General features: G+C 36.5%; 1 long non-coding RNA gene across 1 annotated transcript in view; it reads right to left on the reverse strand.

Moving 5' to 3' along the window:
* Positions 1 to 9,008, reverse strand: part of LOC126500267 (uncharacterized) — a 60,921-nt gene extending 51,913 nt beyond the window's left edge. The window contains exon 1 of the long non-coding RNA XR_007591285.1: positions 8,922 to 9,008. This is a non-coding gene — a long non-coding RNA (uncharacterized lncRNA). The remainder of the gene's footprint in view (positions 1 to 8,921) is intronic.
* Positions 9,009 to 9,526: the final 518 nt, after the last annotated feature.

Here is a 9,526-nt window from a genome sequence, read left to right on the forward strand (position 1 = left end):
ATGACTTGACTCAAAATACAAAGGGGAAACATGCTAAAATATTGCTCTTAGTTTGTCTGTCTCTTTCCTTTGAGACAAACTTTCACATTATAGTTCAGGCTGGCCTGGAACTCACAAGGAGCTCAGGCTAATTCCTGTCTCACAGCAATTGACCTTCCCCAGCCTCTTGAGCTCTAGGATTGGGGACATCAACTACTGCATCAGCTATTATAAATTGGTATTCTTTAGGACACTGAGAGAAACAATTAACAAATGGTACCTCCTGAAACTGAAAGGCTTCTGTAAAGCAAAGCATACCGTCAATAAGACAAAACGACAGCCTACAGAATGGGAAAAGATCTTCACCAATCCCACATCAGACAGAGGGCTGATCTCCAAAATATACAAAGAACTCAAGAAATTGGTCACCAAAAGAAAAAAATAATCCAATAAAAAATGGAGTACAGACCCAAAGAGAGAACTCTCAACAGAAGTGAGAAAATGGCTGAAAGACACTTAAGGAAATGTTCAACATCCTTACTCATCAGAGAAATGCAAATCAAAACAACTCTGAGATTCCATCTTACACCTGTAAGAATGGCCAACATCAAAAACACTGATGACAATGTATGCTGGAGAGGATGTGGGGTAAAGGGAACACTTCTGCATTGCTGGTGGGAATGCATGCTGGTACAGTACCTTTGGATATCCATCAGTATGGCAATTTCTCAGAAAATTAGGAAACAATCTTCCTCAAGACCCAGCAATACCACTTATTAAACCAGGAATCCTTAAGTACATTCTGAATATGTGACCTTATACTCAGAGATACATAAGTATAATCCTTACTCCTTATCAAGGAAATTTCTCTTTGCAATGAATGGACCATATTTCAGAAAATCCCAGTTGATCAAAAAGAAGAGCTGTTGGGCCTACTACCAACTGATACAAAATAGTCTTGTACCTGAACACTCAGAGAACATTATGAATCTGGATTTTTATAGATTTCTTTTGGTTAACCTATGAATATGATTTATCTTTTGAGTCTGGCTTCTTCTATTTAAAATGCACTTGAGGATCATCTTTGTGGCTGTGTAGTTACTTTTTTTTGATGTCTTTTTCATCTTCTTAAAAATGTATTTTGATTGATATATAATCATGGATATTTATATGGTACATCATCATAACTTGATAAATGAACACAATGAATAATAATCAAATCAAATCAGGGCAATTAATTAGCCTTCTAGCTCTGTAAAAATTATTCACTCTATCTGTAGCCTCTCAACTCTTTTCTAGCACCTTGAGAAATGCATCATGCAATGGTATGAATTACTCTGCATGCTGTAGCCCTCTGGACATCATCTTCCTACATTCCACTGGATTTTGGTACTTTTATCCAAGTCCCTTCATTTTTGATGTAATTTTTGATCTACTTGTTTGTTTCCTGTTTCACGGTACAGTTGTACTCAGAAAGCTCCTACACGATATCTCAAACCTTAAACAAGTGATATAATTTTCAATCTTTGAAATTTTTGATACCTTTGAACTGGAGAAGGCCATATTGTGTGACAAGAAATTATGGGACAAGAAGTTTTTAGTAAAAGAGACCAACAAAACAACCCCCTCTATCTACTTCCCCCTTGTTTGACTCCCCTTTCCTGGCCCTCTAATCATAAACTTAAAAGTCAAGTCAGAGTGGTGGCTACTACTAAAAGGTATTTAGCTTGAGTTACTTCATTTAGAATTTTACAAAGAGAACATGAGGCCTCCCTTATAATACAATTGAGGCCTTCTTGAAATTGAAAAATGACATCCAAAATCAAGTCTAATGTGTGCAATAATCTCTGTACTGTAAAACATACAAGGTGTTGTCTAAATTTCATTTCTGTGTTTCTGTTTAATATCAATCTTGAAATAAAGCTATTATATCCCTAGGCAATCAATGGTGAATCACACTTTTCCCAGAAAATTTTATTTCAGATTTGGCAAGAGAACACCACAAAGATAATTCCTTTCTATCCCTATAAAAATTTCATCTCAAGGAACAGATGGAAACACTAAGATTTCCAGTATTTGAAAGCCTATAAAATCTTAATCAGAAACTTTTCTAAGAGACTGTGAGCTACCTCAGAAGTTTGGCATTCTTTACTGTTAGTTATAAAAAGAGAATATAGTGTACTAATATGTACTAATAGTGTAATAATATGCAGTGATTTATGTGGGACATGCCATGAAGAACTCTATGTACAAAAAGTGTTTTGCAAGCTTTTAGGATAGCCTCACATTGAAAAAGAAATTAATTCTCTATTAAAAGAGCAAGTGAAAATGTCTCAGTAGTTCTAATTTCAGTATAGAAAAATTGGAGCCTGGACAATAGTAATGAATTAATCTGCCTAAAATGTAATAAAATAAAATTTCTGATTCCCAAGTGTTAACTATTAAGAAAGGCTGACAAACATTTATTATAAAACTGATGCCTTGTAAATTGGTATTTTGTACAATGATAAACATTTCAATCATTCTAAAGATTTAGACAGAGTTAATTTGTTAACCTGTGTATGCCTTGGAAAAATCAAATTAAAGCCCTCATGATAATATCAATAATTTAACATAAAGTTGTAAAAGATCTGTATTTTGCATTCTCATTTAATTAAAAAATAAAATCCCATTTCCCAGATGCATTCTTTGACTTCAACTTGAATGATATATTGATAGAAGAGCTTACTTTTAGAACATTTCCTTCTTGGGAAAGCAGTCTTCTGTCTTTGCCTCTGCTGTGCATGGTGGGAATCCTCAGCATTCTGCCCCCATGGACTAAGGGTTTGTTTGCATTCTGTGTTTCACTGTTAGCTGGGTTGCAGCTTGCTATAGGTTGTAATGAACGTTTCAGATATTCCTTCTCTTACCCAATACCAACTGTTCATACCTTTCTACCATAGTTCCTCAATTTTAGATTTTTGCCATAGTATTTAAAGGCTTGCAAAGGTGTATTGTTCTTTGTTCTACCTGGTAACTGTGGCTTCATTTAAGTAGGACTGTTCTTTGATCTGGCTCTAGGATTTCACGCAGGTCCCATAAGAATATGATAAATTCTTTGTTCATTTTCTATTGAGGGTTCAACAAATTGACACAAGCAAAGGCAAATTTCTGGTGGAAAGTAGAGACTGTGACATTCTCAAGACTTCCATTATTGATAATTTTACTAAACGAGGCAAAAATTCACATACATGCAAAAATGAACACTTTGTAAAATTCAAGAAAATATAGGATTATTGTGTTTATGCCATTAATTTAGTCTCTCCAAATCCCAATGATTAGTCCTCCTATTTTATACATCCATTCAATATGATTGTGGGCAATAATGCTAAACCTCAGGGTAAGAGTCACCAAGCTTTCACGACGAAGAAGATTCATTGCTGTGTTTCTGTAAAATGTACATCTGAGTCGTGAAAATTCACCACTTCCATTCAACAGTCATTGAAGATTTAACAAGTAATAGCAGCAAATGAGACAGTAATAATTCAACAGAATTGATTCCTCTTCATGACTCATTTCTTCCACCTTTGGCCTTTGCTTATTTATTTTCCAATCTCCTTGTGCTCTCAGAATACCAAGGTTCTGATTTGTTTTATTTTAGAAAATCTCTTCCTCTAATACTAAAATTATATGCGGTTTGTTATGACCATGGGCTGAGCGCATCTATGCTAAGCATCATTAGTGGAAGGAGATGGCTGAGGGATTATTCTTGCTTTCTTTTCTCTGTTGAGCTGGATAATCCTGCCATGAGCAAGACGTATAAAAGCTGACCATAGGCATAGCATCCATTACACTTGTTTGCCTATATTATTTTATCCAACATTTCAAAATAACTGCCTCAGTTATATTATTTACAAGATAGAGCTGAAGTTTCTAGCCACAAGAGCTACTGAGAGGATTAAAGGCATGGTTCAGGAAAACTTAATTCCAAGTATAGAAACCCACAACTCTTTTCATATGTCTTTCATACTGCACTTCCTATTCCATTTACTTCCCCTGAATCAGGTGCTTTTGTCAGTGTGAAGCATACGACTGATAGTTCATAGCAGCCTTCTCGCTTGCTTTTAGCTTGTGCTGGCCTTTGTCTTTTCACTTTTGAGTGTGATTGACTGGGTGTGTGTGTGTGTATAATATATGCATATAGATAGATAGATAATTATATAATATATATTATAATGACTATGTGTCATTCCAAGTTCTTCCTGGTAAAAGCCTCAAATTCCAAATTCCTTCCCATTTGCAACTGGCTTTTTCAATATCAGAACTTTTCTAAACCTGCAGTCAGTTTTGTTGCTGGGTACCCCATATCTGTGGCTTGTGATGGAAACATTGTAGTACATCTCCATCTATCCCACATAATTGGTGTGCTTCTGAACTTCCAGAGGAACTCATTTTGATTTGTAGTGTCTCCAAGCTGTGCCCAGCTATCACAGTAACTGAAGATTTTACAGTATATGCCTACAACTTACTGCAGCTTTTGGTATCTGCGCTTTGCCACTTCAAGTGAAGTGTTGAAAGCTTGCTTCCATTTAGAATCTTTTAACTGCTTCAATTTTACAATATAATAGCCTCAGGTATTATTTCCACACATAACAAGCACCACATCAGATGGTGGGATAATTTTTCCTTCGGTTGTAAAATGAGTTTTCAGAGTCATCAAAGAAAGCCTGGTCTATTGAATTCAGCTTCGTTTTTACACATTGCAGAATTCTGTGATTATTTTTTATTTATATCATCTTTTTCATTTAGTTCCAGCATGAACTCAGTGTGTCAGGCATGCCAGGCAGGTGAATCATCATGGAACTGTATTGCCAGTCAAAATGGGCTGTACAGACTGCCAAAGGTGGAATTACGTCACTCTATGGCTAAACGGCAACATATCTGAAACCGCATCTAAGTTGTGAAGGGTTGTAAGAGGAGGCTGTTAGTTCCCAGCTGCTTAGCCCCGAAATAATCACACAGAAACTATATTATTTAAATCATTGCTTGGCCCATTAGCTCTACCTTCTTATTGGCTAACTCTTACAGCTTAATTTAACCCATCTTCATTAATCTGTGCATCACCAAGAGGTTGTAGTCTACCAGCAAAGTTTCAGCATGTCTGACTCCAGCCGCAGCACCATGGCTTCTCTATGACTGCCTCCTTTCTCCCAGAATTCCGTTTAGTTTTCCCTGCCTACCTAAGTTCTACCCTATCAACAGGCCAAGGCAGTTTCTTTATTCACCAATGTTACTCAGCATATAGAGGGGGGAATCCCACATCAAAGGGTCACCCTGTTTCAAATTTCCTTCTTTTCTGAAATCTGTGTTTACTACTCTAGAGGTGGTGGGACCTGGGAGAATGCAACTAATAAATGGGACAGAGTAAAGTCTCATAGAATAGCCAACTTTATTCAGAGCATCAGACAATTTATACTCAGGGTTAAGAGTAATATGAATAAAGTGTACAATCACAAGGGCAAGCTTCACATGGTAGACAGGCTAAATACAGCAAAAGCAAGCTTTTCCATAGAAGTATATAAACAACAACCAGGTGTATTAATAATGTCAAGTAAACTCATTGCTATCTACTATACTTGGGAGGAGAACAGAAGAACACTCCAAGAAGAATTTTGAAGAAATTGAGGTCACAAGACTCTTGTCTTGGTCTTTTTTTTATTTTTCTTCTTTCTTTATTTACTTGAATTTTTGCATAAACACTCAGAATTCTCGCACAACTCCTTTCTTGGACCATATTCTGACATCTTAGTACTTGCTCCCGTTAGTCACTCTTTGCTGGTAGGCTTGAACTAGTCAATGATTCTCATGGTTTCCCTTCATCTGAAAATTTCTTTGTCCTGAAGGATCTTTTGTTCAGATACGGAATTTAGTGATTATTGTCTGGCACATGAGAAGTGTGGTGTCAGTTGCTCCTGGTTGCTATGGTTTCTGTTGAGGAATGCTGTCACTTTGCCATTCTCCAATAAGCAATGCCTCATTTCATTATGATGCCTTCAGTGTTTCCTCTAATCTTTGCATTTTGAGATTTACTTTTGTGGGGGTGGAGTCTGTCCCATTTGGGTATTTAGCATTCATATGCACAGAGAAATAAACACCTATGCACATACACATGAATCCACAGATTGCCTTGAAAGGGAAGGACCCAGGTCTTCAGAATTAGGTTATAGAAATTGTGGGCTCCGTTTTTTATCTTTGTAAGTCATACCAATTTTGCAAGTTTTAGTTTGCTAAACTAACAGCTTAAAAATGAAAACGGCACTAATCCTATTTGAAAACAATAACTATATATTTACTGTGTTTATACTATAAATAACAGATTAAATGGGTGCTTGAAATCTTTAATATCAAATTTTTCAGAAAAGTAGCACAGATACTGATAAAGCAACCAACAGTAGTCCATATGATAAAATAGCCCATTTGGTGAATAGTCCTTACAAGTTCATTTGGTAAACAAACACTTCCTGGGTTCAGAGCAGGCCAGAATGAATAAATCTGGAAGTGACATAATAGAGTATGCTAGCCAAGACCTCACACATTGTTCTCATTTGGGGTAAGTGCCATGCCCTTGAAGTAGTGAGCAGCTCCTTTGCTTCTACTGTCATGAATCATAGACTACTATTCTCTGTTTACTCTAAATTTGGAATCTTTGCTCACTTGCTACCTGATATGTGAGCTTTCTCTTCCAGTGATACACCTGATTGATACTGCTGAACTGCTCTTGGGGTGGAGGTGGGAAGTATTAAAATTTATTAAGTTCACAAACACACACACACAAAAAAAAAACCAACAAAACCACACCCACAGCAACAACAACAAAAAAAAAAAACCAAACAAACATGGAATGGAATTTGTTTTGTGTTGGTCAGCCTACTCCTAGGGCATATATGACCTGCTCTGGAGTAAGGTTAATATGCCCAGAGACATTCTGTTGGAGAAAACTAATTTTCCATTTTGATGCAGGTATCAATTGCCAATAGCTTCTTGATTAGGGCTGGTACACAGTATATATTTCCTTTTTTCAGTGCTGGAAGCACTACTTACTGTTTTGAACCTGTATAGATTTTGTGGGTGTTGCCATTCTGTATTATATGAAAAAATAATAAGTTGTTGTTTTACTTTTAAATTTCTAGAATCTAGAGTCTGTATAAGTCTCAACATCTGGGTCGTGACTTCTTTGGGGTCAAAAGGAGCCCACAGGAGTCACCTAGGACCATTAGAAGACACAAATATTTACATTATGTTTCATAACATTAGTAAAATTACTATTATGGAGTAGCAGCAAAAATAATTTTATGGTGTGGGGTCACCATGACATGACAAAATGTATTAAAGAACCATAGCATTAGAACAGTTGATAACCACTAGTCTAGGTGCAAGAAAATTTGGGAAGCATATTATCGATTAATTTTTGGAACTATCTTTTAAGGATCCAGTGGAAAAAAGTAAGACATTACTTAATGCAGTTAGTTTCCCCTGTTAGAGTCTAGTTGGCAAATGAAGTTCATTTTGTTCCAGTTTGTTTTACTCTGAGTTTTTGCCCACAATTTCCTGAGGCCAGGCTGCAACCCCCAAACCCTTTGCACAGGTGTGTAGAATGAGGTCAAATCACTAACACTGAATTCTCTTCTGACTGGTAATCCCAAAGCACAATTCCCTGATAGGCTGGAAGTATATCGCTATGGAAACTGCTTTTCCCTGTTTGTATGATGATTAGATGGGACTCTGGAACTGTCTTTTTGTGTGTGTGTGTGTGTGTGTGTGTGTGTGTGTGTGTGTGTGTTTGTTTTGTTTTTTAACTGACTGCTACCCTCATCTCAGGGAAGCGGTCTGGAGCTTGAAACCTGTTGTCTCCCTGATATATTGTTTTTTCTAAATAAATTTTGGCTGGATTGAAACCAGATTTTTATGGTGGATTATTCCAGATTCTTGGATCCTAACACTTGTAGACTTACTGGTATGTGTCATGTTTTTCTCTAGCCTGATAGGTATATCAGAGATTCAAGACAAGTTGGAACAGATCAAATCCTTCCTCATAGGCTTAAATACTTTGTCATTGTGCCTTTTCATATTTCCCTTCTAGTTTCAAACATCTCTTTTTTTTGGAACAAGAGGTGACTGACCACACAATCTTTCCCCTGTAATTTGTGTCAGCTACAACCTTTGATTTTTATTTTTTTAAAGAAAAACAACTCTGATAATTTATCAATGTTTTTTTGTTAAGGACACCACTACTCAAATTCTAAACTGTCCTGGATTATAAGCATGCTATCAGATATTATTTTCTAAACAAGTTATTAAGACACTTTATTAGCTACTTTATTATCAGTTGTATCCCCATACCCTTTGGCCACCAGTAGCCCAAGTATAGATATAACTAAGATCATGGCAGAGATCAAAATGGCAACAAGAACAACATCAGGAAAAACCCAAAATCTTCTGTTTTTTCAATATCATTGCCATATATTCTGGAGCAAGTATATTCACCATGAGAAATGGTCTCTTCAGAAAAGCATGGACTGCACACTGTGACATAGAATAGATGGTGATCTTTAAAGTGATGTACCCATCTCCTCAAAATCTTATACTGTAAAAAGAAAGGCATTTGTGTAGGTTGTCACTTTGCTTGTAAACACTACTGTGAAATTACAAAAGAATTTATAATAGTTCTGCAATCATCTTTTAAAACAAACAAAGCAAATATTGCTTTGTTGAATTAGGAGCGGTGGGGCTGCATCCCCGGCACCCGGCCGCCCGCATGGCTAGCTTATGCCCGAAATAATTACATGGAAACTGTATTCTTTTAAACACTGCCTGGCCCATAAGTTCCAGTTTCTTATTGGATAGCTCTTATATATTAATCTAACCCATTTCTAATAATCTGTGTAGCCCACAAGCTGGCTTACCAGGAAAGATCTTAACCTGTGTCTGTCTGGAGTGGGAGAATCATGGCGACACCTGACTCAGCTTCTTTCTCCCAGCATCCTGTTCTGTTTTCTCCTCCCACCTAAGGGTGGGCCTATCAAATGGACTAAGGCAGTTTCTTTATTAATAAGAAATCACTCCCACATCATTGCTTTCTCACATAAATCTTGTCAAAACAATAGTGTTAGGAAACTTTTAGAACACACAAAAATATATATTCTTGCAGTTTCTCATCTCTGGAGATCAATTCTACATTCATTTGACTTCAAAGCAACTTTTGAGAAAAGTAATTTAGAAAGCATAGCCTTATTTGACTGACCATAGTCACAGAAGCACAAGTTCTGGTTATTATTACCAAATTATTTCCAGAAAATGTAAATGACATGTTGAAATAATGTTTCTCAGAAAGGTAAAGAAAGAAGGTCAAAGCATGCTTAGATTTGGATGCCAAGACAAAGAGAAGGCACAGTCCACACTGTGGTGATGCAGGCAGACAGGGTAAAGCTTCTTGTGATCACACAATTCACTTGCTTCTTCTGGTTACCTTGACTACAGACCTCTTTTCAACAGAGATTAATAATTAATA

Source organism: Alexandromys fortis, unplaced genomic scaffold (genome assembly GCF_014885135.2).
Source record: "Alexandromys fortis isolate MF-2015 unplaced genomic scaffold, M_Fortis_MF-2015_v1.1 scaffold_33, whole genome shotgun sequence".
In the NCBI taxonomy this organism is placed as follows: domain Eukaryota; kingdom Metazoa; phylum Chordata; class Mammalia; order Rodentia; family Cricetidae; genus Alexandromys; species Alexandromys fortis.